Source organism: Tamandua tetradactyla, chromosome 25 (genome assembly GCF_023851605.1).
Source record: "Tamandua tetradactyla isolate mTamTet1 chromosome 25, mTamTet1.pri, whole genome shotgun sequence".
In the NCBI taxonomy this organism is placed as follows: Eukaryota; Metazoa; Chordata; class Mammalia; order Pilosa; family Myrmecophagidae; genus Tamandua; species Tamandua tetradactyla.
Window position 1 is genome coordinate 39,129,169 of NC_135351.1, and position 10,183 is coordinate 39,139,351.

The 10,183-nt window shown below is 39.0% G+C and overlaps 1 pseudogene; it reads left to right on the forward strand.

The window, feature by feature from the left end:
- Positions 1-5,519, forward strand: part of LOC143668717 (large ribosomal subunit protein eL8 pseudogene) — a 33,032-nt pseudogene extending 27,513 nt beyond the window's left edge.
- The last annotated feature ends 4,664 nt before the right edge of the window (positions 5,520-10,183 follow it).

The window sequence follows — 10,183 nt, forward strand, 5'->3', positions numbered from 1 at the left end:
TTTATGGACAATTACAGTCATTTGAGGGTTTTGTTGCTATCACAAGGAGATCTTGAAATGAATAGTAACTGTCATGCAATGAGCTGTTTAACCATACTGTCATATTCTGACAAAGGAGAAATACGGATGTTGGAGAAGATATTCACCATATAGATGTAGAACAAAGCACTCAAATTCAGAGGCGCTAAAATCACTTTTAAAAAGGAAGAAAGAGAAATAAAGATAAGAAAACACTGAAGTAGAAAATGGACAAAAAATCTTGGACCCATATTTTACAAAAGAGGATATCCAAATGACCAAAACAGAGAAAAAATATGTACTCAACTTTATTAAGCATCAGGAAAATACACGCTAAAACCATATTTCAATAAAAACGCCTCCACTGCAATATCTAATTTTTTTGAGGCATACAATAACAAGTATTAAGCATATGAAGTTATACACTCTTAGTAGGAATGTAAATTGGTACAGTCAACTTTGAGAACCCTTTGGCAGCATTTACTCACTGAACATGTCCATGCTGTCATAATCTGCCAGGCTGCTATGGCAAATATTGTACAATATGTTGCCTTAAACAATGAGTATTTTTTGTCTCATGGTTTCAGAGGCTGATAGTCCAGAATCAAGGTATTGGCGAACCATGTTTTCTCCCAGAAATCTGTTGCATGTGGGCATTGACCCTGTGCAATCCTTAGAGTTCTTTGCCTGCTGTTTGCCTCCCACCACGTGGCCATCTCAGTCTCTCCTATGTCAGCTCTTCTGATTTCTCTGACTTCTAGCTGTGGCTCCTCCCTTTGGGTTTCTCTGACACTGGCTGCCTGTTTCTTCCCTTTATAAGTCTCCAGAATACAGATTAAGACCCACTTTGATTCTATTGGCTGCTCCTAAACCAGAAATAACATCTTTAAAAGTTCCTTTTAACAAATAGTTTTACACATATAGAAATGCAGAATAAGATTGAGAATATGCTTTTCCTTGGGGCACATAATTCAATTTACCACAAATACCCAACAGAAGTTCATGAACACATTTACTAAAAAATATGTACAAAAATCTTCTTAGAACTATTCATAATTGCCCCAAACTAGAAGGAACACAAATGACCAACAGCAGAATGAATAAATTGTGCTATATCTTCACAGTGGAATATGAACAATGATGAAAAGAACTGTTCTAGTTTGCTAGCTGCTGGAATGCAACACACCAGAGATGGATTGGCTTTTAATAAAAGGGAATTTATTTCATTAGTTCTTCAGAGGAAAGGCAGCTAACTTTTAACTGAGGTTATGTGGGAAGGCACAGGGTGATCTCTGCTGGCCTTCTCCCCAGACCTCTGGGTTCCAACAACTTTCTCCAGGGTGATTCCTTTCTGCACCTCCAAAGTCTTGGGCTGAGCTGTGAGTGCTGAGATGAGGTATGCTGAGCTGCTTGGGTTGTGCTATGTTGAACTCTCTCATTTAAGCACCAGCCAATTAAATCAAACATCATTCATTGCAGCCAGCATTCCTCCTAGCCGACTGCAGATGTAATCATCAGCAGATGAGGTTCATGTACCATTGGCTCATGTCCACAGCAACAGAACTAGGCACCTTCACCTGGCCAAGTTGACACCTGAACCTAACTACCACATGTCTACCCCTTGTCAACTTGGCAACTATATGCATCACCTAAAATGATATTAAAGTGCTGAAAATTCTCTTCTGGCTGTGGACTTATGAATCTCAAAGCAAGTTATCTGGTGCCAATATGCAAAGGAGGGACAGTCACGGGATCTATAGGGATAAACTGGAAGGAAAACCTGCAGGGCAAACACCATTGGATTTCAAAGTCTGAAAGTCATTTACACTTCGGCTTTAGAAAGTGGTAGTTCCACCCTTTCCAAGGGCCTATGCAGTGGCCTGCCTCTCTCCAAATCAACCTTGGGGAACATTGAGGAGACCACCCTTTTCTCAGCTCCACTCTCTCCAGGCATCGGGGCCACACCTGGGCTCTGCCATTTCCAGGGCACACGCTGAACTCCCCCATGTGGTGGCAGCCAGGCTCTCCCCAGTCCCCAAGGAGAGTGCTGTACCTTCTCAAAGGCCTGAGGCAGCACAACTTTTCCACTGCAATGAAATGGGAGACTCATCCTCCGTCCTCAGGGCAAAGTCACCCTCTCCATGTATATGGGTGAGTCCACTCTCCTGGCCAAGGCTTCTTGGCTTCAGACCCGAGCTTCCATGGTTCTCACTCTGCAAACTCCAATTTGTCCCTTTGTGGCCCCCTTTGTCCAGATTTGCAGTGGTTCCATTTACACCAACAATCTCTTCAAGCACACCAGGACTTCTCCATCATTCTCTTCACAGTTCCTCCAAAACTTTCCCCTTAGCCATCCAAAAAAATGTTCCAACATATCTGGTATTTGCAAACTGCAGCAGCACCCCACTCTCCAGTACCAAAATCTGTTCTAGTTTGCTAGCTGCCGGAATGCAACACACCAGAGATTGATTGACTTTCAATAAAAGGGGATTTATTTTGTTAGTTCTTCAGAGGAAAGGCAGATAACTTTTGACTGAGGCCCTCTCTTACATGGGAAGGCACAGGGTGATCTCTGCTGGCCTTCTCCCCAGGCCTCTGGGTTCCAACAACTTTTTCCAGGGTGATTCTTTTCTGTATCTCCAAAGCCTTGGCTGAGCTGTGAGTGCTGAGATGAGGTATGCTGAGCTTCTTGGGCTGTGCTACATTGATCTCTCTCATTTAAGAACCAGCCAATTAAATCAAACATCATTCATTGCAGCAGGCACACCTCCTAGCTGACTGCAGATGTAATGAGCAACAGATGAGGTTCATGTACCATTGGCTCATGTCCACAACAACAAAACTAGGGACCTTCTCCTGGCCAAGTTGACACCTGAACCTAACTACCACAAGAACTCGCCTACAGTTGTTCACAATAGGAATGACTCTCACAAATATAATTTGGAGCAATAGAAGCCATATACACAAGAGTACATAGCAAATGATTCCATTCATTATGAAGTTCAAAAACCAACAAAGATTAATCTGTGCTGTAAGAAATCAAGTAAGTGATTTCCTTCTGGAAGTGTTCGGGGGAATTTGACTTGTTGAGTTAAGGTCCCTGGGGGCAGGGCTTCGGCTTATTAAATTGTGAGCCCTCATTGATTGAGAGAATAGAAGGAATTCTCCAGGTGGGGAAAGTAATAGTTTATGTGGTTTTTGTTTGTTTAGTTTAAAGGAATGCAAATATGTATATATATATATTTTTTTTTGCATGGGCAGGCTCCAGGAATCGAACCTGGGTCTCCAGCACAGCAGGTGAGAATTCTGCCACTGAGTCTCCGGTGCACCATGCCAAATACAGATATTTTTATTTTTACTTAAAATACTCTGGCTCTGCTGTTTCAGTCTCACACAGAAGTTAAAGTTTCAGAATATAGACAGTCATATTTATCTTAGTCCTAACTAGATCAGCATCATTGACCTGCTGCTGTAGGATGTAACGTCTACCATCACAGTTGGTGAACTTTGTCTTCGGTGTTACACAGATACTTAAGTTTCTAGGGAACTACTATAGGTCATACAAAGAGCAAAGCATCTCAGAATTTAGAAATAACAGTTAAAGCTTAGGAGTAAATGTGATAGCTGTAAGAGCTTACACTTTAATCTTTAGTTTTATAAGCATTTTAAATGAATTTACTTTTAGATATAAAAACATTTGACAGTTGTTTTACATTGGGGTTATTAATTACAAGGAGAAGTTTTGTCCTCTTTTACTTTTACACATTTATTTTTACACTTTTACAGAGTTAGGTTCGTTAACAGGTAGAAAGTAATTTGTATACTTGCCTTGTTTCTCCTTTAAAGTTCTTTTTGTTCAAGGTGAAGTTTTGACTTATTGCTGACCACCTGTTCTTTTAGAGAAACCTTAGAGTAAAGTAAAGTAACCGACAAGCAAATTTGGTTATCCCTTGATTTGTAACTTTTAGCAGTATACAGACAGTGTTAGGATAGAAAGAATTTCTAAATATATGAATAACATTTCATCCATGCAAATTTAGCTAACAGAAGGATAGAAAATCTCTTTTAATTATTGTAATACTCCTTAAACACTTTTTAGGTAATAGTTAAAACTATTTTAGCTCTTTACTTTTACAAGATGAGAAAAAAATCTTTTGTAACAGTTTTTCTTTAAGAGTGAGAAGATTTATCTTCTGAAATAAAGGATGATTAAGGCCAACCTAAAAATTAACAAGGATGTTATTCTAATATGACATACAATTTTTATCTTTTAGACAGAGTACTCAGATGGTTAAGAAAAACTTTTTATAACTTTTCATTAAGAGCAATTTAACAGAGACACATTTATAAATGTTATAATTTTTTAACTTTTTAATTATATAATATAACATATATACAAAACAAAGAAATAAAAAAGCAATAGTTTTCAAAGCACTCATCAACAAGTAGTTACAGGACAGATCCCAGAGTTTGTCATGGGCTACCATATGATCCTCTCATATTTTTCCTTCTAGCTGCTCCAGAATATAGGAGGCTAGAGGACTTAATTTTTTTTTTTTTTTTATCATTACAACTTCCCCTCCTGGAGAATTCCTTCTATTCTCTTAATCAATTAGGGCTCCCAATTTAACAAGTCAAAGCCCTGCCCCCAGGGGCTTTAGCTCAAAAAGCCAAATTCCCCTGAATACGTTTTTAAATAATTTTTTAAATCATTCCTTCTTTTTTGTGTGTGGAGAATAACATATACACAAAAAAGCTATATTTCAAAGCACAGTACCACAATTAGTTGTAGGACATATTTCAGAGTTTGACATGGGCTACCATTCCACAATTTTAGGTTTTTCCTTCTCACAGCCCAAAAGGGACCTTACCTGCTTTATCAAATGGGGGTACAGTGGCACAGGGCCATCCTCTACAAGTGACTCAAAGTGCCCCCTGCCATCAACCAGTTCACACAGGCCTTGGGCCTCCAAACAGCTACTCAACTGCTTAAGCTGGCCCACAAGCACAAACCAGAGACAAAGCAAGAGAAGTAGCAGAAGCTGTTGGCCTGGGCTGAGAAGAAAGCTGCCAGCAAAGGGGATGTCCCCACTGAGAGGCTGCCTGTGCTTCAAGCAGGGGTGAACACTGTCACCATGTTGCTGGAAAACAAGAAGGGCCAGCTGGTGGTGATAGCACATGATGCTGTCTTCCAGCTGGTTGCCTTCCTGCTGACCTTGTGTGGCAAAATGGGGGTACCCTACTGCATCATCAAGGGGAAGGCCAGACTGGGGTACCTCATCCACAGGAAGATCTGCACCATTGTCACCTTCATATAGTTCAACTCGGAAGACCAAGGAGCACTAGCTAAGCTTGTGGAAGCTATTAGGACCAATTACAATGGCAGATATTATGAGGTCTGCTGTCATTAGGAAGACAATACCTTGAGTCCAAAATCTGTGGCTCACATTGGCAAGCTGGAGAAGGCCAGAACTAAAGAACTTGCCACTAAATTGGGTTAAGTGGACACATTCGATTTCTTCTTTACATAAAAATAAAAGTTCTCCTTCAACCAGAAAATAAAGAAGAATTTTTTAAAAAGAGAGAAAAAAGTCTTTCCAGAGCTGGATCCCAGCCCCTCAGGTTTGCTAGTCAAGAGCCACAGTTGGTACATGGCTCTATGTGCTCCCTTTTCTTGGAGCCCATCCTTTTTCTGGTATTTTGTGCCCACCCAACTAAAAAAGCCTCTGATGCTGTTTTTCTTTTTTTTTTTTTCCCCCATTAGCCCTGCCCCCTCTGTGCTGGAGTGAAAACTCCTGGTTCCTTTAGTACTTATTTGTGCTCTGGGCTTGTTTTCAACAGTCCAAATTTGCTAATTAATTTTGAGGTTGGAGCTTGGTTGAGCTACTTTCCTTGCTCCTTGTATTAATTTGCAAGCTGCTGGAATATGGTATACCAGAACTGGAATGCTTTTAAAAAGGGAATTTAATAAGTTATAAGTTTATAATTCTAAGCCTAGAAAAATGTCCAAGCTAAGGAAGGCATCCATGGAAAGATATCTTAATTCAAGGAAAGCTGATGGGTCAGTGTCATGGTTACGTTCATGTGTCAACTTGGCCAGGTGGTGGCACCTGTTTTTTTTGGTTGGGCAAGTGCTGGCCTGTCTATTGATATGAGGACACTTCATAGAATTAAATATGATCACACTGGCTGCATCCACAACTGATTCCATTTGTAATCAGCCAAGGGGAGTGTCTTCTGCAATGAGTGATGCTTAATCTAATCACTGGAAGCCTTTTAAGGAGGATTCAGAAGAGACAGGCTCTCTTTCTGCTTCAGCCGGTGAGTGTCTCCTGTGGAATTCATCCAGACCCTCCATCAGATTCATCAGCTTCACAGCCTGCCCTATGGATTTTGGACTCTATGTTTCCACGGTTCCATGGACAGTTTTATAAATTCTATATTTACAGATATTTCCTGTTAATTCTGTTTCTTTAGAGAACCCTATCTAATACAGTCAGGAGCATCTCTGTCTGCTGGATAGTCAAGTGGCTGGCATCTGCTTGTCCCTTGCTCTTGGGCTCCATTACTTTCAGCCTCTGTTCCTGTGGTGGTACCTCATTTTGCTTCACCAGGGCTGGTCTTCATCTCTTGGCTTCCCTTTGCTCTCTCCAGATTCTGGCTTGCTGAGCATCTCATGGCAATGTCTGCTGGAATCCAGATAGCTCCAAACATCTATATCTCTGTTCACCAAGCGTTGGCATCTGTGTCAGCTCTGCTTTGAGTTTCCTGTTGGCTCTCTCTGTCAGCCCTAAACTCTCTCCAAAATGTTTCCTCTTCTAAAGGATTCAAGACCCACCTGGAATCAGTAGAATCACATCTTCATCTAGTCTAAAGATCACACCCACAATTGGGCCTGCAGCGTTTCCATGGAGATTATCTAATCAATAGTTTCCACCTACAATATTGAATCAGGATTAAAAGAAATGACTGCCCCCACAAGACTGAATCAGGATTAAAACATGGCTTTTCTAGGGTACATAATACTTTCCAACCAGCACACTCCTAGTAGAGTTTGTGTCTTTTTCCCTCAGGGAACCATTCTGCTGTGCCCATGGTTGAGGGGGGCGTGGGTACCAGCCTCTGTCACTTGGGAGACTTACTGTTCTGTGTGGGATCTCAGCCATTCCACACATTCCAGCTTGGTGTACAATACATGTCCCCATAAGATCTTGAAGATGCTCTCCTACATTTTCTTCTAGGAGTTTTTATTGTCCAGGTTCTTATATTTAGGTATTTGATCCATTTTGAGTTAATTTTTTGAACAGCATTTGAAAAGGGGATCCTCTTTCATTCTTTTGGTTATGGATATCTGCTTCTCCCAACACCATTTATTGAAGAGACTGTTCTGTCCCAGTTGAGTGGGCTTGGGAGACTTAGAACAAATCAAATGACCATGGATCTGAGAGTCTGTTTCTGAGCTTTTAATTCAATTTGATTGATGACTATATCTATCTTTATGCCAGTACTATGCTGTTTTGACTACTCTGGCTTTATAATATGCTTTAAAGTCAGGAAGTATGACACCTTCCACTTAATTCTTCCTTGTCAAATGTTTTTGGCTATTAGAAGCCCCTTACCATGCTATGTAAAATTATTAATTAGTTTTTCTATTTCTGCAAAGTAGTCTGTTGTAATTTTGATTGGTATTACATTGAATCTGTAGATCAGTTTGGGTAGAATTGACATTTCAATGACATTTAGCCTTCCAATGCATGAACATGGAATATCTTTCCATTTATCCAGTCCTTCTTTGGTTTCTTTTAGCAATGTTTTACAGTTTTCTGTGTACAAGTCTTTTGCATCCTTTGTTAGGTTTATTACTAGATATTTGATTTTTAAACTGCTTTTGTAAATGGAATTCTTTTCCTGATTACCTCTTTGGATAGCTCATTACTAGTGTATAGAAAAACTATTGATCTTTGCATACTTATCTTGTATCCAAACACTTTGTTGAACTCACTTATTAACTCACGTAGCTTTGCTGTCATTTTTTCCCTGGATTTTCTAAGTACAGGATCACATCAACTGCAAATGGCAACAGTTTTACTTCTTCCTTTCCAATTTGGATGCATTTTATTTCTTATTCTTGCCTAATTGCTCTAACTAGAACTTCTAGCACAATGTTGAATAGCAGTGGTGACAGTGCTCTTCCTTGTCTTGTTCCCAATCTTAGAGTGAAAACTTTCTGCTCTCACCATTGAGTATGGTGTTAGCTGTGGACTTTTCGTATATGACCTTTACCATATTAAGGAAGTTTCCTTTGAGTCTTACCTTTTGAAGTGTTTTTATCATGATAAATGCTGAATTTTGCCAAATGCCTTTTCTGCATCAATCGAGATAATTATGTGTTTTCATTTTTATTTGTTAATATGATGTATTACATTAATTGATTTTCTTGTGTTGAACCACTCTTGCATACCTGGAATAGCACCCACTTGGTCATGATTATAATTCTTTTAATATGCTATTAGATTGTACTTGCAAGTATTTTGTTGAGGATTTTTGCATCTACATACATTGGAGAGATTAGTTTGAATTACTCTTTTCTTGTAGTATGTTTATCTTTAGGGTGATGTTGGCTTCATAGAATTAGTTAAATTCTATGTTTTAACATAGAGGGAGTTAAGTGCTCCCTCTTCTTCAATTTTTTGGAAGAGTTTCAGCAGAAATGGTATTAATTTTTCTTGGAATGTTTGGTAAAACTTGTCTGTGAAGCTGTCCAGCCCCAAGCTTTTCTTTGTTGGCAGGATTTTAATGACTGATTTGATCTCTTTACTTTTGATTGGGTTATTAAGATCTTCTATTTCTTCTTAAGTCTGTGTAGCTTGTTCATTGTTTTGTAGGAAGTCGTCCATTTCAGCTAAGTTGTCTAGCTTGTTGACATACAGCTGTCCATAGTAATCACTTTTGATCTTTTGTATTTCTTTGGGATTGTGTTTATGCACCCTTCTCTCATTTCTGATTTTATTTATTTGAAGCTTCTCTCTTTTTTTCTTTGTCAGTCTAGCTAAGGGTTTGTTGATATTTGATTGATCTTCTTAAGAGCCAACCTTTGTTTTTATTGATTCTCCCTTTGTTTTTTAATTTTTCATTTCACTAATTTCTACTCTAATTTTTGTTATTACTTCCCTTCTGCTTTTTTTGCAATTAGTTTTCTGTTCTTTTTCCAGTTTCTCCAGTTGTTCAGTTAGGTAATTGTTTTACACTTTTTTCTCTGTTTTAATGTAGGTGTTTAAGACTATAAATTTCCTTCTCAGTTCTGCTTTCACTACCTCCAATAAGTTTTCATTTGTCTTGAGATATTTATTGATTTCTCTTGCAGTTTCTTCTTTGACCCACTGATTAAAACATGTTGCTTAACCTCCATAAATGTATACATTTTCCAGTTCTCCATTTGTTATTTATTTCCAGCCTAATTCCATTGTGATCAGGGAAAGTTCTTTAATTTCTAACTTTTTAAATTATTGACTGTTTTATGTCCTAGCATATGGTCTATCCTTGAATATGGTCCATGAACACTTGAGAGGAATGTGTATCCTGATGTTTTGGGAATGCAGTGTTCCACACATATCTGTTTGGTCTAGTTCATTTAACATTATTTATGTTCTCTGTTTCTTTATTGATCTTCTGTTTGGTTGTTCCATCTCTTTGAGAAAGTAGTGTGTTGAAATATCCCACTATTATGGTAGAGTCATCTATTACTCTCTTCAGCTTTGTCAGTGTTTGCCTCATGTACTTTGGAGCATCTTGACTAGTAGCTGTTTCAGTTTGCTAAAGCTGCTGGAATGCAATATACCAGAAATGGAGGCTTTGAAAAGGGGATTTATTACGTTATAAGTTATACTTCTAAGACCACGAAAATGTCCAAATTAAGGCACCAAGAAGAGGATGTCTTCTCTCAAGAAAGGCTGGTTGAGTCCACTGTTTTTCTGTCACATAGGAAGGTGCATGGCAATGTCTGGTGTTCTTTTCTCCTGGTTTCTGGGTTCAAATGGCTCTCTCAGCTCCTTCTGCATGTCCAGACATCTGTGTCATGCTTTCATCTCTCTGCCCTACCATGTCGCTTCCGAACTTTCTCTGACTTCTGCCTTTTATTCTCTTCACACGGGGCTCCAGTAAAAGG